This window comes from Ranitomeya variabilis, chromosome 1, assembly GCF_051348905.1.
Source record: "Ranitomeya variabilis isolate aRanVar5 chromosome 1, aRanVar5.hap1, whole genome shotgun sequence".
Classification (NCBI taxonomy): Eukaryota; Metazoa; Chordata; class Amphibia; order Anura; family Dendrobatidae; genus Ranitomeya; species Ranitomeya variabilis.
In genome coordinates this window covers 979,092,754-979,116,179 of record NC_135232.1, presented here as the reverse complement: position 1 = coordinate 979,116,179, position 23,426 = coordinate 979,092,754, and the positions used below count along the sequence as shown (strand labels likewise).

The window sequence follows — 23,426 nt, the reverse complement described above, 5'->3', positions numbered from 1 at the left end:
ATAACTATGCTGATCCACATTGGGCATCCACTTGACAGATGAGGTTCAAACACTTAGTTTGTCCACGTCAGCTGAACTGTTTGGTGTCATTTGCAAAAATAGAAGAGATAGAAATACTTAATACTATCATTAATAAATAAGTTGAATAGTTGACCCAGCATTAAATCTTGGTGTACAACTCTTCTAACTAGAGACAGTTCAGGGTACCTGTTGTTCACCACAACCCTCTTGCTGCAGTTTTTGAGCCAGTTTTCAATCTGAATAACAGTAATTTCTAAACCTGCAGACCTGAATTTAACCATTATTCATATGTGAAGGACATTGCTAAATACATTTGTCTAAAAAACACTTTATCCACAGCAACCCCTCTGTCCAGGTTTCTACTGACCTCTTTGCATAATATTGGCTTGACAACTTCTGTCCTGAGTACAAGTGATAGCCAGCATGGTCTCAATAGTATTTGCCATCACAAATCCCTGTATATAGTCCCTTACTAGACCCTCAAACACTGTTCCTCACAATGGATGTTAAGCTTACTGGTCACCATTAGCTTTGCACCAGTCACTCCGTACAGTATGAGTCACAACAGAGTATCGAAAAATTGTGTGTGTAAGAAGACCCGAACCAGGTAGATCTTTTCAGCGAAGGGTCAGGGACCAATGAGACTGTCACCCAGGTTATACAGGGAAGAAGGGAGCACGGGCAAGCTAATAGGGCTGCAGCGCACGAGAGACCAAGAAGATTTGGTGGGAAGACAGAGCGCGGTTGGGGAGGAAAAGGGGCAGAGCTTGGTTAACGTAAAGAGGAAGGACGCGCGTCAGGCAGAGAGGTTGTGACGACAGGATGGGGAAGAAAAGCTTGCTGTACTGAGGTGGCTCCCTTTACATCGAGTTGCCAAACCGACAGAGATAGCGGGGCTGGGCGCGTGCCTCTAGATACAGACTACTGACTAAAACGTACCAGGTTTCTGCCGACATCGTGTAACGTGAGGAAAAGATCCCAGAGACAGGACGTAAGAGCCCACATGCTTAGACGGGGAAAATTAGATATCGGCTTTGAGGAGATTTCTTCCGCAACAATGGAGACAGGTGACACGAGATCTCGGTACGCTGAGTGGAAGAGAAATTGTGTGATACCCGGCTCCTCATGTCCCTATCGATTGCACACCGACCATACTCCGGGGAATCCCCAGTCGTTAGGAGGATATACGTCAACGTTAAGAGATTTTACTCCAGTTCCCGAGGGAATAACACCACCGTAAGGATCAGAGACGTAATTATTCTAAAGATCAAAACGGACATCTATGCGTCACAGTTTTGAAGCCAACAAACTCTCTTTAATGCACCGGTTTCCTGAAGTCGACAGTAGTTGAAAATATTATTTTTGTTTTTTGTTTTTCTCCCTTGGAACGTTTTTTTTTTTTCCCCTTCACACCCATTTTTTCCTTGCTCCCGATTCCGTGTTCTGCTGACCTGTTATCCTGGTTGTTTTTTCTCCTTGAGAGGAGTAGTTATTGTAAAAAATTAAATTTTGTGTTAACCTTTGCTCTGCCTCTGTGTCACTGCATCCTGTTTACATTTTGGCGTAGTCGGCAGGATGCAGTCTACCAGCACAGAGGGGGCAGATCAATGGACTGGGGAGAGTCCCAGAACCAGTATTTCTTTGGAGGCAATGTTAAATAATCTTCCAAGATTTAATGCGAATAATTCTATATTGTGGAGCTGGGCGGAGCGTATTAGAGGAATGATGGAAATGCACCTTATGGTCCCCGCACTACAGGCTGAGGAGGCCATGATAGCCCTGGATGGAGAGGCCTGAGACTCAGTAATGCTAAGACCTCCACGACAGAGGGATACACTTGATAAAGTGTTAAGTATACTGGAGGAGACGCATGGGGACCCCACTGACGTAGGGGAACTGCACATGAGACTATTTAATAGAGTTCAAAGGGAGGGGGGAAAACAGTGACACACTATATGAATGACTTACAGGAGATTCACACTGCTATAACCCGAAAGGACAGTGTGGGAGTGACTGGATTGAGAGATGCACTGTTGAAACAGGCTTTGCGGGAACGCTTGCGAGTAAACCATCATATGAAGTTGGCAGAAATTGGGGGTGAGGCACGTATGTGTGAGCAAGAACAGGGGGTGACAGTCCCGGTAGCGAAGGTCTGAAGCGGAGAGGTAGCTGTGAATGCAGTTGCTGTACTCGGATAGGTAGAAGATTTACGGAAGGAAATTCAAGTGATGAGGAAAGATCTGATGGAAACAAAACAAAGTGACCAAATTGAGCTTCCTCAGAATCACCAGGAGGCAAAGCATTCAGACAAAAAAATCTGCCTACGTGTTTCCTCTGTGGAGAGTTGGGACATATGGCCTGGATGTGCCCACAAAGGAGCCTCGGAGGCTGGGGGATGCCGCCCAGAGCCGGAACAGCCAGGAAAAAGAACCACAAGTCCCACCAATTTAGTTTCAATGTGTCCTTTAGTCTGGGCTGAAATGGATGGACGGGCCTTCTGTTGTATGGTGGATACCGGCTCCCAGGTTACTACAATGCCTGAAAAGTATTTTAACCCCTTAAGCCCCGAGGGTGGTTTGCACGTTAATGACCGGGCCAATTTTTACAATTCTGACCACTGTATCTTTATGAGGTTATAACTCTGGAACGCTTCAACGGATCTTGGCGATTCTGACACTGTTTTCTCGTGACATATTGTACTTCATGATAGTGGTAAAATTTATTCAATATAACTTGCGTTTATTTGTGAAAAAAATGGAAATTTGGCGAAAATTTAGAAAATTTTGCAATTTTCCAAATTTGAATTTTTATGCCCTTAAATCACAGAGATATGTCACGCAAAATACTTAAGTAACATTTCCCACATGTCTACTTTACAATTTCACAATTTTGGAACCAAATTTTTTTTTTTATGTTAGGGAGTTATAAGGGTTAAAAGTTGACCAGCAATTTCATGACCAGCAAGTCAAGTGAGTTATCATGGACTTAGCAGTGACCATACCGAGGTACAGGTGCATTTCACAAAATTAGAATATCATCAGAAAGTTATTTATTTCAGTTCTGCAATACAAAAAGTGAAACTCATATATTATATAGAGTCATTACAAACAAAGTGATCTATTTCAATTGTTTATTTCTGTTAATGTTGATGATTATAGCTTACAGTCAATGAAAACCCAAAAGTAATTATCTCAGTAAATTAGAATACTTTATAACACCAGTTTGAAAAAATTATTTTAAAATCCGAAATGTTGGCCTACGGAAATACAGTGGGGCAAAAAAGTATTTAGTCAGTCAGCAATAGTGCAAGTTCCACCACTTAAAAAGATGAGAGGCGTCTGTAATTTACATCATAGGTAGACCTCAACTATGGGAGACAAACTGAGACAAAAAAATCCAGAAAATCACATTGTCTGTTTTTTTATCATTTTATTTGCATATTATGGTGGAAAATAAGTATTTGGTCAGAAACAAAATTTCATCTCAATACTTTGTAATAAATCCTTTGTTGGCAATGACAGAGGTCAAATGTTTTCTGTAAGTCTTCACAAGGTTGCCACACACTGTTGTTGGTATGTTGGCCCATTCCTCCATGCAGATCTCCTCTAGAGCAGTGATGTTTTTGGCTTTTCGCTTGGCAACACGGACTTTCAACTCCCTCCAAAGGTTTTCTATAGGGTTGAGATCTGGAGACTGGCTAGGCCACTCCAGGACCTTGAAATGCTTCTTACGAAGCCACTCCTTCGTTGCCCTGGCGGTGTGCTTTGGATCATTGTCATGTTGAAAGACCCAGCCACGTTTCATCTTCAATGCCCTTGCTGATGGAAGGAGGTTTGCACTCAAAATCTCACGATACATGGCCCCATTCATTCTTTCATGTACCCGGATCAGTCGTCCTGGCCCCTTTGCAGAGAAACAGCCCCAAAGCATGATGTTTCCACCACCATGCTTTACAGTAGGTATGGTGTTTGATGGATGCAACTCAGTATTCTTTTCCCTCCAAACACGACAAGTTGTGTTTCTACCAAACAGTTCCAGTTTGGTTTCATCAGACCATAGGACATTCTCCCAAAACTCCTCTGGATCATCCAAATGCTCTCTAGCAAACTTCAGACGGGCCTGGACATGTACTGGCTTAAGCAGTGGGACACGTCTGGCACTGCAGGATCTGAGTCCATGGTGGCGTAGTGTGTTACTTATGGTAGACCTTGTTACATTGGTCCCAGCTCTCTGCAGTTCATTCACTAGGTCCCCCCGCGTGGTTCTGGGATTTTTGCTCACCGTTCTTGTGATCATTCTGACCCCACGGGGTGGGATTTTGCGTGGAGCCCCAGATCGAGGGAGATTATCAGTGGTCTTGAATGTCTTCCATTTTCTAATTATTGCTCCCACTGTTGATTTCTTCACTCCAAGCTGGTTGGCTATTGCAGATTCAGTCTTCCCAGCTTGGTGCAGGGCTACAATTTTGTTTCTGGTGTCATTTGACAGCTCTTTGGTCTTCACCATAGTTGAGTTTGGAGTCAGACTGTTTGAGGGTGTGCACAGGTGTCTTTTTATACTGATAACAAGTTTAAACAGGTGCCATTACTACAGGTAATGAGTGGAGGAAAGAGGAGACTCTTAAAGAAGTTACAGGTCTGTGAGAGCCAGAAATCTTGATTGTTTGTTTCTGACCAAATACTTATTTTCCACCATAATATGCAAATAAAATGATAAAAAAACAGACAATGTGATTTTCTGGATTTTTTTGTCTCAGTTTGTCTCCCATAGTTGAGGTCTACCTATGATGTAAATTACAGACGCCTCTCATCTTTTTAAGTGGTGGAACTTGCACTATTGCTGACTGACTAAATACTTTTTTGCCCCACTGTATATGTTCAGTAAATGCACTTAATACTTGGTCAGCGCTCCTTTGGCATCAATTACTGCACCGAGCAGTCTGTGGCACTGCTGAGGTACAGTCTACAGCCAAGTCATCTTGCCACATGGAGGGACCCACCCATATCCACGGCCACTTCTGTCACTAAGTAGGAGGCGGCCATAGTACTCTGATGTGTTACAGACAGGGCGGTATGCTGATCTGAGACTCTGCATTCTGTACAGCAGCCAATTGCAGAGTCTCAGTGCAGCGTACGGCGTGTGCTGGAGCGCTGCTAACCTGGCCGCCTTCTTGCAGGCTGGCAATGCTGCAGTTAGCTCCACCCCAGGTGTGCTCTGATTGGTCCATGTTGGACTCTGGGTTGTAGCGAGCAGCTGCAGCTTAGGTTGTGCTAAAAGACACTGCCTGGCTCGAACCAATAATCATCACGCTCATATATAAGTGCTGCAGGAACAATTTTAAAAAATAAATAAATTCATGCATATGATGTTACTGTGAGAGTGGGCGAATGAAGGGAAAGAGTGGGGGGTTGAATAGGGGTAGTGGGGTTGGCACTGGAGGCCCTGTATTCCTAGATCATATGCAATCTCATTCTTATGTCAAAGTTGCTGTCTGGGGAGGGAGGAGATAGGGAGGTTGGAGGGGTTTTTTATATTTACAACTTAGGTCTTACAATAAGCCCCAGGTACCTGTTAGCATAACAAAACCACATACAAAGCTGTACTGTACAGTATTTAAAGGGGTTGTTCCTGTAGAGTAACTACTGGGTGGGGGGGCAGAGGGTGCGGAGCTACGCTACTTTTAACTGTATCGATGTGAGCAGCGCCTCGCTACATTTAAACTCTCCATCACAGACATGATCTCCCTGCACAGCCACCTGGCCATTATGAGGCCAGTGATCCGGGGGTAGGGGGGCGGTGCCAGCTCCGGGCCCACTACACATCATTGCAAGTTCAACTGTGTCAACATCCTGGATGCCGATACACTTGAGAGCAATGATGAGAGAGAGAGTTAACTGATGATCCCTCCATCATCATTTCCTCTCTGTGCCTGACATCTCAGTGCAGAGAACACGATGACGTCACTATATGGTGCCTGCTGTGCTGATTTGTATGGATGCTCAGAGCGTTCACTTCAAAGAACAGATCAGCGAGAAAACGAGCAACCAGCAAATTTTAGATTCAGTAAGTGAAATGGCGCTCCTTCCTTTCCGAGCCCTGCCGTGTGCTCAGGAGAAATTTCAAAACAAATGTATGGTCCATTTTCTCCAGTTACCTTTGCGAAAATAAAAAAAATGTGATTTTGAGTACCTTGAGGAGTGCAGATTTTAGAATGGTGTCATTTTTGGGTATTTTCTGTCACATAGGCCCCTCAAAGTCACTTCAATTGGGAGGTGGTCCCTAATAAAATGGTTTTGAAAATTTTGTTGCAAAACTGAGATATAGCTGGTCAACTTTAAACCCTTCCCGACATGCGCCGTACTAGTACTGCTCTGCAGGAACTGAGTTCCCGCAAACCGCAGTACAAGTACGGCGGCACGATCGTGCGGTCTCACAGTGAGCACTGCGGCGATCGCGTGCGGGTGTCAGCTGTATGTGACAGCTGACACCCCACAGCAATGCCCACGATCTGCGCTAGTGCCGATCGTGGCCATTTAACCCCTCTGATGCCGCTGTCAGTAGTGACAGCGACATAGAGGGGCATCGCGCAGGGACGGGGGTTCCCTGTGCTCTCCCACCGGAACAACGCGATGCGATCGCGCTGTTCAGGTGTTCTGGAAGGAGTCCCCGGATACAAAATGGCCGCGGGGCTCCTTCTGGGTCCTTCACTGAGGTGGCTTGCCAGCGCCTGCTCAGAGCAGGCGTCAGAAAGCCCCCAGCACTGCCTGTCAGATCGCTGATCTGACACAGTGCTATGCAAAGTGTCAGATCAGCGATCTGATGAAATATAGTGATGTCCCGCCCTGCAACAATGTTGTAAAGTAAAAAAAAAAAACTAGAATGTATAAAAAAAATCCCCAAATAAAGAAAAAAATAAATAAATATTTTCCAATAAATCCATTTATTTATGTAAATAAAAAAAACAATAAAAGTACACATATTTGGTATCGCCGCGTCCGTAAAGACCCGCTCTATAAAACTATCCCACTAGTTAACCCCTTCAGTGAACACCGCAAAAAAATAAATAAAAAGCGAGGCAAAAAACAATGCTATATCATCATACTGCCGAACAAAAAGTGCAATAAAATGTGATAACAAAGAAAGATATAAATAACCATGGTACCGCTAAAAACGTCATCTTGTCCCACAAAAAAAAAGCTGCCATATAGCATCATCAGCAGAAAAATAAAAAAGTTATAGCTCTCAGAATAAAACGATGCAAAAAACAATTATTTTTTATATAAAATAGTTTTTATTGTGTAAAAGTGCCAAAACATAAAAAAATTATATAAATGAGGTATCGCTGTAATCGTACTAGCCCGAAAAATAAAGCTGCTTTATCAATTTTACCACACGTGGAACGGTATAAACGCCCCCTAAAAGAAATTCAGGAATTGCTGATGTTTTTGTTCATTCTGCCTCCCAAAAATCGGAATAAAAAGCGATTAAAAAAAGTCTGTGCCCGAAAATGGTACCAATAAAAACGTCAACTCGTCCCACAAAAAACAAGATCTCACATGACTCTGTGGGCCAAAATATGGGTAAATTATAGCTCTCAAAATGTGGTGATGCAAAAAACTATTTTTTGCAATAAAAAGCGTCTCTTAACGTGTGACAGCTGCCAAACAAAAACCCGCTATAAATTGTAAATCAAACCCTCCTTTATCCTTTATTACTTAGATGGATTGGTCTGCAGGCGTCACGTTGCATTTGCAGAGCCCCTGATGTACCCAAACAGTACAAACCCCCCACAAGTGACCTTATATTGGAAACTAGACCTCCCAAGGAACTTATCTAGATATGTTGTGAGAACTTTGAACCCCCAAGTGTTTCACTACAGTTTACAACGCAGAGCCGTGAAAATAAAAAATCCTTTTTTTTCCCACAAAAATGATTTTTAGGCCCCCAAATTTTTATTTTCCCAAGGATAACAAGAGAACTTGGACCCCAAAAGTTGTTGTCCAATTTGTCCTGAGTACGCTGATACCCCATATGTTGGCGTAACCCCTGTTTGGGCGCACGGGAGAGCTCGGAAGGGAAGGAGCACTGTTTTACTTTTTCAACGCAGAATTGGCTGGAATTGAGATCGGACGCCATGTCGCGTTTGGAGAGCCCCTGATGTGCCTGAACAGTGGAAACTCCGCAATTCTACCTGAAACCCTAATCCAAACACACCCCTAACCCTAATCCCAACGGTAACCCTAACCACACCCCTAACCCTGACACACCCCTAACCCTAATCCCAACGGTAACCCTCATAACACCCCTAACCCTAATCCCAACCGTAAATGTAATCCAAACCCTAACCCTAACTTTAGCCCCAACCCTAACTTTAGCTCCAACCCTAGCCCCAATCCTAACCCTAGCCCTAACCCTAGCCCTAACCCTAACCCAAGCCCTAACCCTAGCCCTAATCCTAATGGGAAAATGGAAATAAATACATTTTTTTAATTTTATTATTTTTCCAAAACTAAGGGGGTGATGAAGGGGGGTTTGATTTACTTTTATAGCGTTTTATTAGATCGGATTTTTATGATTGGCAGCTGTCACACACTAAAAGATGCTTTTTATAGCAAAAAAGTTTTTGCGTCTCCACATTTTGAGACCTATAATTTTTCCATATTTTGGTCCACAGAGTCATGTGAGGTCTTGTTTTTTGCAGGATGAGTTGACATTTTTATTGTTAACATTTTAGGGCACATGACATTTTTTGATCGCTTTTTATTCTGATTTTTGTGAGGCAGAATGACCAAAAACCAGCTATTCATGAATTTTTTTGGGGGGAGGCATTTATACCGTTCCATGTTTGGTAAAATTGATAAAGCAGTTTTATTCGTCGGGTCAGTACGATTACAGCGATATCTCATTTATATCATTTTTTATGTTTTGGCGCTTTTATACGATAAAAGCTATTTTATAGAAAAAATAATTATTTTGGCATCGCTTTATTCTGAGGACTATAACTTTTTTATTTTTTTGCTTATGATGCTGTATGGCGGCTTGTTTTTTGCGGGACAAGATGACGTTTTCAGCATTACCATGGTTATTTATATCCATCTTTTTGATCGCGTGTTATTCCGCTTTTTGTTGAGCGGTATGATAAAGTGTTGTTTTTTGGCTTTTTTTTTTTTTTTCTTACGGTGTTCACTGAAGGGGTTAACTAGTGGGACAGTTTTATAGGTTGGGTCGTTACGGACGCGGCGATACTAAATATGTGTACTTTTATTGTTTATTTTTTTTATTTAGATAAAGAAATGTATTAATGGGAAAAATATTTTTTTTTTCTTTATTTAGGAATTTTTTTTTTACACACATGTGGAATTTTTTTTTTTTTACTTTTTTACTTTGTCCCAGGAGGGGACATCACAGATCGCTGATCTGACAGTTTGCACAGCACTCAGCCTTACCAGCGCCTGCATTGGACCCAGAAGTAATCCCTGAAGGACCCGGATGCAGCCCTGTGGCCATTTTGGATCCGAGGCCTGCAAGAATAGGAGGTAAGAGACGCTCGGAGCGACGCGATCACATCGAGTTGCTCCGGGGGTCTCAGGGAAGCACGCAGGGAGCCCCCTCCCTGCGCGATGCTTCCCTATACCGCCGGAACACTGCGATCATGTTTGATCGCAGTGTGCCAGGGGTTAATGTGCCGGGGGTGGTCCGTGACCGCTCCTGGCACATAGTGCCGGATGTCAGCTGCGATAGTCAGCTGACACCCGGCCGCGCTCCCCCCGTGAGCGCGGCCGATCGCATATGACGTACTATCCCGTCACTGGGAATTAAGTCCCAGGTCACCTCGACGGGATAGTACGTCATATGGGATTAAGGGGTTAAAAATAATTTCCCGGAAGCAATGAGACCCAAGTGGGGACAGGTGATAAAATTGATGGCCGCTAATCAGCTTCCCATCCCGGTCGCAGGGGTGGCGTGGATGCAGATTAAGGTACGCGGAAAGGACTTGGGCCGTAAAGGAGTAGTATTGACCTCTGGCGATACTGAAAGTGGATATTCTGTTACTTTGGAAACGAATGTTCCTAAAGAATTCCGGAGTTTGCTTATCAATGAGACAGGTGACAAGAGATCTTGTTACGCTGAGGGGAAGAGAAATTGTGTGATACCCGGCTCATCACATCCCTATCGCTTGCACACCGACCATACTCCGGGGAACCCCCACCACCGTCAGGAGGACATATGTCAACGTTAAGAGAAATACTCCAGATTCTGAGGGATTAACACCACCGCCGGGATCAGAGACGTCATTATTCTGAGGATCATAACGGACATCTATGCGTCACAGTTTTGACGCCAACGAACTCTCTGTAACGAACCGGTTGCCTGAAGTCGACGGTAGTTGAAGAAATTATTTTTGTTTTTTTTCCCCTGGAACTTTTTTTTTTTTCCTCCACACCCATTTTTTACTTGCTCCCAATTCCGTGTTCTGCTGACCTGTTATCCCTGTTCTGTTTTCTCCCTGAGGGGAGTAGCTAACCCTTGCTCTGCCTCTGTGTCACTGCATCCCGTAACCTGCTTACATTTGCGCGGCGGTCACACAGTGGCAGAGCTCCGGTGAATCGTTCCTGCTCATAGCTCTGTCCCTGCTCTATGCTGTAGAAAACGCACACAGAGTGCTCACTAGACCACTACCAGCAGGGGCCCCTCCATGTCCGGCTTTAACCAAGCTGCTCCACTACCAAGACAGAGACCTACAACAACCACAATATAACGCTCAATGGCCACAGGATATCCTTCTTCGCAGTCTATTCCATTGAAGTCTCAAAACAAAAAACACAGTAGGATATAAAACAATCTATGTAACTGGCAAAAGCCCTATTCCATGCTTTATCCGGCAAGACTTAGAGTGGTAGCTTTGGGAGAGACTATTTTTTGACCACTCTATAGATGTACTTCGTTGCTAGAATCTCAATGAGCAAAGACTACGCCACAGCCCGCAAAGCTGACGCCTCAGCTTTTTAAAACCAAGTACAGATTTACAAATCTTCTAACCTGGGGTTTTATGAGGTAGAATTCAAAATGTCAATTATAGGGTTTTGGGGATTTCAGGGAAATTGTGTGTTTAAAATAGGCTACTTGGTTTGGTATATGTTAATGTCAGCTATTTTCTTATGGACAGACAGAGGCATTGTGGATTTCTGGTCTGATTTCATTCGGAATTCAATAATGTCCCTCTTTAATATTTGCTTCAACCCATACTTAGAAGAGAATTGCGGCTGATAATGTTAAATTTTCTCACATGGATTGTTAGAGGTTTGGATGCTGCTGCTAATAGATTAGCTGTTATGGAATTTATTCGGAACTATTCACTTGCAGGCGTGTGCCTACAGGAAACTTATCTAGAAAAAGACAAAACCACATCCATAAATCGTTCATGGATCAGTCATAGTTTTCATTCTACTTTTGAGTTATTCCAGAAGAGTTAGTTCTCTATTTCACAGATCTATCCCATTTGAGGTCATTTCCTCTAAAATTGATGGGGAAGGCAGGTCAGTGCTCACTGTAGAATGTCATCTAAAGAGCTCCTTTTGATAGTGGTCTACATCCCTCCTCCATATAACTGTCACGACACAGCTGTCTGGTAACCCGGGACCATGGGCTCCTTCCCTGACCCCAACACTAGGGGGCACCCTAGCTCTCCCTGCTTCCCAGAATACTTCAGATGACGAAGATGCCGTGGCCTCCCCCCTTGCATTATCTCTTAAGTTAACCCCCCCCCGTCTGTTCTCCTCCCCTAGCCAGGGAAGAGGGGGCACTACTGTGCACCGTAGTGCACCAAAACCGACAAACAAGGCAACACGGACAATGGTTAACAGAAAACTCCAGGCATACAAAATATTCACTCACTGTAACAGAGGAATGCACCGGGGTGTAAAAGTAGGGTGATAAACAAAAACAGAGAAAGACAAGGAATTACCACGCATACAAACCAAGCAACAGTCACTAACAACTGCTTCAACTCTCCTTCTCATATGTGCTTCTCTCTCACCATTAACCATGCAGCAAATACTAGCTCTGACGAGTAGTGATGAGCGAATATACTCGTTACTCGAGATTTCCCGAGCACGCTCGGGAGACCTCCGAGTATTTTTTAGTGCTCGGAGATTTTGTTTTCATTGCCGCAGCTGAGTGATTTAGGCTACGTTCACATTTGCGGTCTGCGCCGCAGCGTCGGGCGCCGCAGCGTCGCCGCATGCGTCATGCGCCCCTATATTTAACATGGGGGCGCATGGACATGCGTCGCACTTGCGTTTTGCGCCGCATGCGTCCCTGCGGCGCCCACGTCCGGGCGCAGAGGACGCAGCAAGTTGCATTTTTGCTGCGTCCAAAATCAATGAAATAAAGGACGCATGCGGCGCCAAACGCAGCGTTGTGCATGCGTTTTGCTGCGTTTTTGTTTGCGTTGTGCGCTGCGGCGCCGACGCTGCGGCGCACAACGCAAATGTGAACGTAGCCTTACATCAGATAGCCAGCATAAGTACATGTGGAGGCTGCCTGATTGCTAGGAAATCCCCACATACACAGTAAAGGCCAAAAGTTTGGACACACCTGCTCATTTAAAGATTTTTCTGTATTTGCACGACTATGAAAATTGTAAATTTACACTGAAGGCATTAAAACTATGAATTAACACATGTGGAATCATATACAGTTGTGGCCAAAAGTATTGACACACCTGCAATTCTTTCAGATAATAAACAGTTTCTTCCTGAAAATGATTGCAATCACAAATTCTTTGGCATTATTATCTTCATTTAATTTGTCTTAAATGAAAAAACACAAAAAATAAAGCAAAAAGCAAAACTGATTGATCATTTCACACAAAACTCCAAAAATGGGCCAGACAAAAGTATTGGCACCCTCAGCCTAATACTTGGTTGCACAACCTTTAGCCAAAATAACTGCGACCAACCGCTTCCGGTAACCATCAATGAGTTTCTTACAATGCTCTGCTGGAATTTTAGACCATTCTTTGGCAAACTGCTCCAGGTCCCTGATATTTGAAGGGTGCCTTCTCCAAGCTGCCATTTTTAGATCTCTCCACAGGTGTTCTATGGGATTCAGATCTGGACTCATTGCTGGTCACCATAGAAGTCTCCAGTGCTTTCTCTCAAACCATTTTTTAGTGCTTTTTGAAGTGTGTTTTGGGTCATTGTCCTGCTGGAAGACCCATGACCTCTGAGGGAGACCCAGCTTTCTCACATTGGGTCCTACATTATGCTGCAAAATTTGTTGGTAGTCTTCAGACTTCATAATGCCAAGCACACGGTCAAGCAGTCCAGTGCCAGAGGCAGCAAAGCAACCCCAAAACATCAGGGAACCTCTGACATGTTTGACTGTAGGGACCGTGCTCTTTTCTTTGAATGCCTCTTTTTTTCTCCTGTTACATAGTTACATAGTTATTAAGGTTGAAGGAAGACTTTAAGTCCATCTAGTTCAACCCATAGCCTAACCTAACATGCCCTAACATGTTGATCCAGGGGAAGGCAAAAAAAACCCATGTGGTAAGAGTAAGCTCCACCATGGGGAAAAAAATTCCTTCCCGACCCCACATACGGCAATCAGACTAGTTCCCTGGATCAACGCCTTATCAAGGAATCTAGTGTATATACCCTGTAACATTATACTTTTCCAGAAAGGCATCCAGTCCCCTCTTAAATTTAAGTAATGAATCACTCATTACAACATCATACGGCAGAGAGTTCCATAGTCTCACTGCTCTTACAGTAAAGAATCCGCATCTGTTATTATGCTTAAACCTTCTTTCCTCCAGACATAGAGGATGCCCCCTTGTCCCTGTCACCGGTCTATGATTAAAAAGATCATCAGAAAGGTCTTTGTACTGTCCCCTCATATATTTATACATTAACATAAGATCACCCCTTAGCCTTCGTTTTTCCAAACTAAATAGCCCCAAGTGTAATAACCTATCTTGGTATTGCAGACCCCCCAGTCCTCTAATAACCTTGGTCGCTCTTCTCTGCACCCGCTCTAGTTCAGCTATGTCTTTCTTATACACCGGAGACCAGAACTGTGCACAGTATTCTAAGTGTGGTCGAACTAGTGACTTGTATAGAGGTAAAATTATGTTCTCCTCATGAGCATCTATGTCTCTTTTAATACATCCCATTATTTTATTTGCCTTTGTAGCAGCTGCCTGACACTGGCCACTGAATATGAGTTTGTCATCCACCCATACACCCAGGTCCTTTTCATTGACAGTTTTACCCAGAGTTTTAGAATTAAGCACATAGTTATACATCTTATTACTTCTACCCAAGTGCATGACCTTACATTTATCCTCACTAAAGCTCATTTGCCATTTATCAGCCCAAGCTTCTAGTTTACATAAATCATCCTGTAATATAAAATTGTCCTCCTCTGTATTGATTACCCTGCAGAGTTTAGTGTCATCTGCAAATATTGAAATTCTACTCTGAATGCCCCCTACAAGGTCATTAATAAATATGTTAAAAAGAAGAGGGCCCAATACTGACCCCTGTGGTACCCCACTACTAACCGCGACCCAGTCCGAGTGTGCTCCATTAATAACCACCCTTTGTTTCCTATCCCTGAGCCAGCTCTCAACCCACTTGCACATATTTTCCCCTATCCCCATTATTCTCATTTTATGTATCAACCTTTTGTGTGGCACCGTATCAAAAGCTTTTGAAAAGTCCATATACACTACATCCACTGGGCTCCCTTGGTCCAGTCCGGAACTTACCTCTTCATAGAAGCTGATCAGATTAGTCTGACATGAACGGTCCCTAGTAAACCCGTGCTGATACTGGGTCATGAGGTTATTCCTCTTCAGATACTCCAGTATAGCATCCCTTAGAATGCCCTCCAGAATTTTACCCACAGTAGAGGTTAAGCTTACTGTAAACTCTATGCTGATGCCTTTGCCCAAAAAAGCTCTACTTTTGTCTCATCTGACCAGAGAACATTCTTCCAAAACGTTTTAGGCTTTTTCAGGTAAGTTTTGGCAAACTCCAGCTTGGCTTTTTTATGTCTCGGGGTAAGAAGTGGGGTCTTCCTGGGTCTCCTACCATACAGTCCCTTTTCATTCAGACACCGACGGATAGTACGGGTTGACACTGTTGTACCCTCAGACTGCAGGGCAGCTTGAACTTGCTTGGATGTTAGTCGAGGTTCTTTATCCAACATCCGCACAATCTTGCGTTAAAATCTCTTGTCAATTTTTCTTTTCCGTCCACATCTAGGGAGGTTAGCCACAGTGCCATGGGCTTTAAACTTCTTGATGACACTGCGCACGGTAGACACAGGAACATTCAGGTCTTTGGAGATGGACTTGTAGCCTTGAGATTGTTCATGCTTCCTCACAATTTGGTTTCTCAAGTCCTCAGACAGTTATTTGGTCTTCTTTCTTTTCTCCATGCTCAATGTGGTACACACAAGGACACAGGACAGAGGTTGAGTCAACTTTAATCCATGTCAACTGGCTGCAAGTGTGATTTAGTTATTGCCAACACCTGTTAGGTGCCAAAGGTAAGTTACAGGTGCTGTTAATTACACAAATTAGAGAAGCATCACATGATTTTTCGAACAGTGCCAATACCTTTGTCCAACCCCTTATTTGATGTGGAATTATATCCAATTTGGCTTTAAGACAATTCTTTTTGTGTTTTTTCATTTAAGACCAATTAAATGAAGATAATAATACCAAAGAATTTGTGCTTGCAATCATTTTCAGGAAGAAACGGAGTATTATCTGACAGAATTGAAGGTGTGTCAATACTTTTGGCCACGAATGTACTTAACAAAAAAGTGTGAAACAACTGAAAATATGTCTTATATTCTAGGTTCTTCAAAGTAGCCACCTTTTGCTTTGATGACTGCTTTGCACACTCTGGGCATTCTCTTGATGAGCATCAAGAGGTAATCACCGAAAATGGTCTTCCAACAATCTTGAAGGAGTTTCCAGAGATGCTTAGCACTTGTTGGCCCTTTTGCCTTCACTCTGCGGTCCAGCTCACCCCAAACCATCTCGATTGGGTTCAGGTCTGGTGACTGTGGAGGCCAGGTCATCTGGCGTAGCACCCCATCACTCTCCTTCTTGGTCAAATAGCCCTTAAACAGCCTGGAGGTGTGTTTGGCGTCATTGTCCTGTTGAAAAATAAATGATGGTCCAACTAAACGCAAACCAAATGGAATAGCATGCCGCTGCAAGATGCTGTGGTAAGCCATGCTGGTTCAGTATGCCTTCAATTTTGAATAAATCCCCAACAGTGTCACCAGCAAAGCACCCCACACCATCACACCTCCTCCTCCATGCTTCACGGTGGGAACCAGGCATGAAGAGTCCATCCGTTCACCTTTTCTGCGTCGCACTAAGACATGGTGGTTGGAACCAAAGATCTCAAATTTGGACTCATCTGACCAAAGCACAGATTTCTACTGGTGTAATGTCCATTCCTTGTGTTCTTTAGCCCAAACAAGTCTCTTCTGCTTGTTGCCTGTCCTTAGCAGTGGTTTCCTAGCAGCTATTTTACCATGAAGGCCTGCTGCACAAAGTCTCCTCTTAACAGTTGTTGTAGAGATGTGTCTGATGCTAGAACTCTGTGTGGCATTGACCTGGTCTCTAATCTGAGCTGCTGTTAACCTGCGATTTCTAAGGCTGGTGACTCAGATAAACTTATCCTCAGAAGCAGAGGTGACTCTTGGTCTTCCTTTCCTGGGGCGGTCCTCATCTGAGCCAGTTTCTTTGTAGCGCTTGATGGTTTTTACCACTGCACTTGGGGACACTTTCAAAGTTTGCCAAATTTTTCGGACAGACCTTCATTTCTTAAAGTAATGATAGCCACTCAATTTTCTTTACTTAGCTGCTTTTTTCTTGCCATAACACAAATTCTAACTGTCTATTTAGTCGACTCTGCAGTCATTCTATGTCATTGCAGACTTCTGAATTCTCACAGTGCGCACTTCACGCTGTCAAGATTCTCTCGTGCTGGCGATTTACATACATGCCGTCACGTGAGGACTAGATATGTGTGTGGCCTTACTCAATGAAAACGAACTGAGCGAGGCCGGGCACGTCTAGTCTGAATGTGGCCAGAAGTATACAAATCGCATGCTTGTGCTGACATGACCGTCCACCGGCAAGGGAGAATCCTTAAAGAGTGCAGTTCATTCGTTGTGATAATACAGAAGCCTGCGATACCAGGATTCAGATCTGCAGGTTCCAGCAGTCGTCGCACGGACACTTCACTCATATGTGATTTTCATACTTGTGGTCCTGTGACAACGAGCTTCTCTTCTCGCTTCTCTGTTTTTCACTGAACATTGAGAGCATTAGGTAGAGGAGCTCCTGGGTACATGACTAAGTGTGTAAATCACATATGTCCTGGGGGGGCGCCAAAATGAATTCTTGCCCCAGGTGCCACAAACCAAGATACACCTCTGCCTATCCCATACATGTACTCCAAACCATGGTGTCCAAAGTCTGATCCCCTCCTATCCACTAACTACATTCACTAACATTGATAAAGGTATGGTGCAGATGGCAGCGAGTAGGACTCAGACCACAAAAGCCTGTAGAATGTAGTAACTAAGGAGACAAAGAAGTCTGTATAGGAGCTGCATACAATACTCACTGTGCTTTTTTTAAAACCTTAGCATAAAACAGTACAAACAAGTACAAGCCCCATAAACCTCAATGACACAAAAGGACTTAAATTGTCTTTGTTCCCCCTCCCCCACTGAAACGGTCCATTTGTCCAGACAAGTACTTTCAGGAGAAAAAAAACAAAAAAACACTGAAGTCATGTTATCTTGGGTTGGGTCATTGAGATCTATAGCCCTGTTGGGAGTTCATCTGAATCCCGTTTCTAGAATAGGATCCCCAAACACCATGTGAACAGGGCCTAATAAACATTGTGATATATCCCATCATGTGTCCTCCATACAGCGTGTCACCTGCATGAATGGAGAAATGCTAACAGCCTTGCATGCAGCCGCTCATTACTCACTTACGGACAACCACTGCCCCTATAAAGGGCTTGTAGTCGGCCCTCTGTTGCACTTGATAATGCAGTCATACACAGAATCCTACAATATAATCAGCAGACATCAGAGCTTGTAGTGTGAATACTAGTTCGCCAAATGTAAATGTAGCTTCCAAGAATAATATGCTGCTGGGCAAATGGACATAAGGCGCCACATGTACCAAACTGGTATGGGCAGTGGACATGATCCCAGCATAACTCCGCTGTATGTGAAATACAGCAGGCAGAATGGCATGTATATTATCCTCATATTACTTCATAGGAAAAATCCTCAGATCTGCGAGTTAGGCCAAGTCCTCAGCAGGATTGAACTTTTTTGTGACATATTTGTTGTGGTGCCTTAGGGATTGCAATGCGACTGCATTGACCAGTATTATGCTGCCATGTAGCAGAGGCACAGTCTCCTGGCCAAACTCGCCATGTAGCCCTATCCCTGCTCAAAATGTATGGCTAAATAACCAACCACATGTTACCTGTTGGGGGTAGGTAGTCTGGGGGAAGGGGGTCTCTCCAAACAGTGCTGAATGCAAAAGAACTCAGCCTCTTGACAGAATGACACGGTAACACCAAACTGTCCATTTAGACTTAAATTCTAGAACAGGAACAGCACAACACAGAATCAAGATGCTGCAGGTGGGTCATTCCATATCAAGTGATCCAAATAGGAATATTTTTTTTACCTGATGTCTTTAGATTTTTTTTATTTTTTGTTTTTATGAAGTAAAACTTTAGTTAATTACAAAATAAAAGTTTAAATTTTTTTTCTTAATCAGTTAATTTTTTTTACAGATTTCTAAAGTTTTGAAAAAGCGCAGATTTTGGCCTGGTATGGCTTTACATTTTTTATCATATCTCGGGCTAGAATTAAGATAAAGAGGTGGGAGAAGCATCATTTTTCTCAGAATGGTACCATCTTCATTTGATATGTCACAAGACTATCTTTCTTTATATTTTGTTTTGGAGAAATCAAATTCAAAATATTGATGCGCAATTGTGAAAAAAAAGTATATTTTTAAAATTGTGAAAACATGCATGTGCGTTACTTGTCTTCTTGTTTATATTTGTACAGAGATTCAACTTGGGACCTATCAATTTTTTTTTTATTTTTTTTTTTTAAAGCCTTGAATCATTTGATTTTATATTTGTGTGAGTTTCTTCCTTTTTTCTTTTCAAATTACAACTTATTGAATTCAACATTTATATGCAACAATAAAGAAACACAAAAAACAAATACCAAAGTGCCAGAATAAATACATCTTAGGGCTGTCCCACACGTCCAGATAATTCCGGTACCGGAAAAAATCGGTACCGGAGTTATCCGTGTCCGTGTGCCCGTGAGCTCACGTAGGCCATACGTGCGGCACACGTGTGCCGCCCGTGTGCCGAGTGGGTACCACACGGAGCGTGTGGTACCCACGCGTGTGGTACACTGCATCGTGCTGAAGCCGCGATTCATATCTTCTGTGCAGCAGCGTTGCTGCATAGAAGATATGAATAATAGTGTTTAAAAGAAAGATCTATCTGTCCGCCGCACCCCCACCCCCTGTGCGCCCCCCCCGCTGTTCTGAAAATACTCACCCGCTTCCCTCGTTAGCTGTCGCTGCTTCCTGTGCTGGCCGCCCCTTCTACTGTATGCGGTCACGTGGGACCGCTCATTTACAGTCATGAATAGGTGGCTCCACCCCTATGGGAGGTGGAGCCACATATTCATGACTCTAATCGGCGGCCCCACGTGACCGCATACAGTAGAAGGTGCCGCCAGGACAGGAAGCAGCGACAGCCAACGAGGGAAGCGGGTGAGTATTTTCAGAACAGCGGGGGGGCGCACAGGGGGTGGGAGGGCGGCGGACAGATAGATCTTTCTTTTAAACACTATTATTCATATCTTCTATGCAGCAAACGCTGCTGCAGAGAAGATATGAATCGCGGCTTCAGCACCATGTGGGGGGGACAGCGCTTACTGGAGCGCTGTCTCCTGCATGCCACACGGACTGCACAAGGAGACCGTCCGTGTGCGGTCCGTGTTTTACACGGACCCATTGACTTTAATGGGTCCGTGTAATACGTGCGCTCCCACGAACACTGACATGTCTCCGTGTTTGGCACACGGAGACACGGTCTGCAAAAAATCAATGACATCTGCACAGATGCATTGATTTTAATGGGTCTACGTGTGTCAGTGTCTCCGGTACGTGAGGAAACTGTCACCTCACGTACCGGAGCCACTGACGTGTGAAACCGGCCTTAATCATCATCATAACAACTTGCTCAGCATTTTTAACCTGAATGCATTGAACAAACCAAAAGAAAAAAGGTGATCATATCCTCAAGTGGGATCTTCTAAATAGTCTCATCCTAATTATATGTTAAAAATCAGATTAAAAGAACCAATATTTTTACCACCTATTTATACATGTAACAATTTTTTTTCTATTATATCACTAAACATGTCATTTATGAAGTGTTTAAGAAGAATAGTACAGTAGTTAAATCCTCGTTCTATAAAATATGAACTAATCAAACAATAGGTTTTTACACTGGCCTTTTATCATCAATGTGTCCCTTGGTGCTGTCTGTTTTTCTTGGATACACAAAGGACGGCATTGGACCAGAAGGAGGGAAAAAAGTAACTTCTATTTCTTCATTTTCACAATCTTTGGAGAGTCCAGTAGCCACCACCAGCGCCAATCATATTCACAGCTCACATCAGCAGTTATGCCATCCATTGCCAATCTTGTGCCGCCTTCTACCAGCCTATCATCTGCTCTGCAGTCACTGTCTACCCCTGGTCATTCTCAGGTTGAGCACTAACAAAGCTTCTCCTGTGTCCTCTCCTGCTTCTAAGCTGTAACAGAATAAAATAATACAGTAATATCTAAAAATCATAGATTTGGTAAATATGGACCCCACATTTCTACACCACAGGCTGAACAGATCTGAATTCAAGATTTTCGAATTGACACTAATAGTTTTATTTTTTAAAATATGATCCCATCACGATCCCAACTTGTATTTTGGTACAGATGTGGCTAGGAGCATAGCAGGCACATGGGCAGTTTTTGAAATTTTGAAATTAAACGTTTTCTTTCGGAAATGCGTCTTGCCTTTGCGTTCGCATGGGTAAAATATTATCAAACTTGCTCTTTTGACATATCTGGTGAAAGCCTGTACAGGTCTGAGTAGAATGGTATTTATTTCGTTTCTCTATCTTTTTTCTACCCTGAGTTATGAGGAGAAATGTAAAGGCAGGAAACACCAAAATTCGCACTTTTTCCGAACATTGAAAATCAATTTTAAAAAACTTGGCTAAAAAAAAAAGAAATTGCGCCATTTTCCGATACCCGTAGCGTCTCCATTTTTCATGATCTGCGGTCGGTTGAGGGCTTATTTTTTGCATGCCGAGCTGGCGATTTTAATGATACCATTTCGGTGCAGATACGTTCTTTTGATCACCCGTTATTGCATTTTAATGCAATGTCGCGGCGACCAAAAAAACATAATTCTGGCATTTCAAATTTTTTTCTAGCTACGCTGTTTAGCGATCAGGTTAATGCTTTTTTTTTATTGACAGATCGGGCGATTCTGTACGCGGCGATACCAAATATGTGTAGGTTTGATTTTTTTTTTTATTGATTTATTTTGAATGGGGCGAAAGGGGGGTGATTTAAACTTTTATATTTTATTTTTTTTTTTTTTCAAATTTTTTATTTACTTTTTTTGTTTTTTTTTTTCTTTACTTTTGCCATGCTTCAGAAGCTGGCACAACTCGATCGCCTCTGCTACATAGCAGCGATCATCAGATCGCTGCTATGCAGCAGAAATGCAGGTGTGCTATGAGCGCCGACCACAGGGTGACGCTCACAGCTACCGGGGATCAGTAACCATAGAGGTCTCAAGGATATATATGTATATTTGGTTAATATACAGAGGCATCGTTGACCCCCGATCATGTGACGGGGGTCAGCGATGCGCTCATTTCCGGCCACCCAGCCGGAAGCACCGGTTAAATGCCGCTGTCTGTTTAAAACAGCTGACATGTCCCTGCTTTGATGCAGGCTCACCGCCGGAGCCCGCATCAAAGCGGGGGTTCTGACCTCGGACAGACTATCCTGTCTGAGGTCAGAAAGGGGTTAAAGAAAAATGGTATTCACACCTCTCCACGCCCATAGGGGCGTAGGGAAGAGTGAATATTAATTTTGCTTTAGCAGCGGGGACAGGATCCTGTCTCCAGCTGCTGCTACGCTGGAACAGGGCGGGCCCCCTTGACTCAGGGGCCCCATAGCCACTGGCTGGGGGCCCCAGGCAGCTGCTGGCCAGTATGCCAGCAGGTGTCAGTGCCTGGGCCCTGAATCCTCCGGTGGGCCAGTCCGAGCCTGGGTATTTCAATGGGAACTATGGGTCTGCTTTTGGCTAATGAGATGGTCAATGTCCGGTTCAATATTTATATTTATGACTATGAAAATTGTACATTCACACTGAAGGCATCAAAACTATGAATTAACACATGTGGAATTATATACTTAACAAAAAAGTGTGAAACAACTGAAAATATGTCTTATATTCTAGGTTCTTCAAAGTAGCCACCTTTTACTTTGATGATTGCTTTGCACACTCTTGGCAATCTCTCTCTCTTCCAACAATCTTGAAGGAGTTCCCAGTGATGCTTAGCACTTGTTGGCCCTTTTGCCTTCACTCTGCGGTCCAGCTCACCCCAAACCATCTCGATTGGGTTCAGGTCTGGTGACTGTGGAGGCCAGGTCATCTGGGGTAGCACCCCATCACTCTCCTTCTTGGTCAAATAGCCGTTATACAGCCTGTAGGTGTGTTTAGAGTTATTATCCTGTTGAAAAATAAATGATGATCCAACTAAACTCAAACCGGATGGAATAGCATGCCGCTGCAAGATGCTGTGGTAGCCATGCTGGTTCAGTATGCCTTCAATTTTGAATAAATCCCCAACAGTGTCACCAGCAAAGCACCCCCACACCATCACACCTCCTCCTCCATGCTTCACGGTGGGAACCAGGCATGTAGAGTCCATGCGTTCACCTTTTCTGCGTCGCACAAAGACACGGTAGTTGGAACCAAAGATCTCAAATTTGGACTCATCAGACCAAAGCACAGATTTCCACTGGTCTAATGTCCATTCCTCGTGTTCTTTAGCCCAACCAAGTCTCTTCTGCTTGTTGCCTGTCCTTAGTAGTGGTTTCCTAGCAGCTATTTTACCATGTAGGCCTGCTGCACAAAGTCTCCTCTTAACAGTTGTTGTAGAGATGTGTCTGCTGCTAGAACTCTGCGTGGCATTGACCTGGTCTCTAATCTGAGCTG

The 23,426-nt window shown here is 43.6% G+C and overlaps 1 protein-coding gene across 3 annotated transcripts in view; it reads right to left on the bottom strand.

Moving 5' to 3' along the window:
* The window catches only part of GLRB (glycine receptor beta), a 159,100-nt gene that overhangs the window by 113,980 nt on the left and 21,694 nt on the right, over nucleotides 1-23,426 (bottom strand). The window contains exon 1 of one of the 3 annotated variants that reach the window (XM_077279401.1): nucleotides 20,641-20,661. The exons of the other annotated variants lie outside the window; for them this stretch is intronic. The gene's annotated coding sequence lies outside the window, so the exon portion shown is untranslated. Of the gene's footprint in view, nucleotides 1-20,640; nucleotides 20,662-23,426 lie in introns of those variants that run through there. 3 annotated transcript variants of the gene reach the window in all.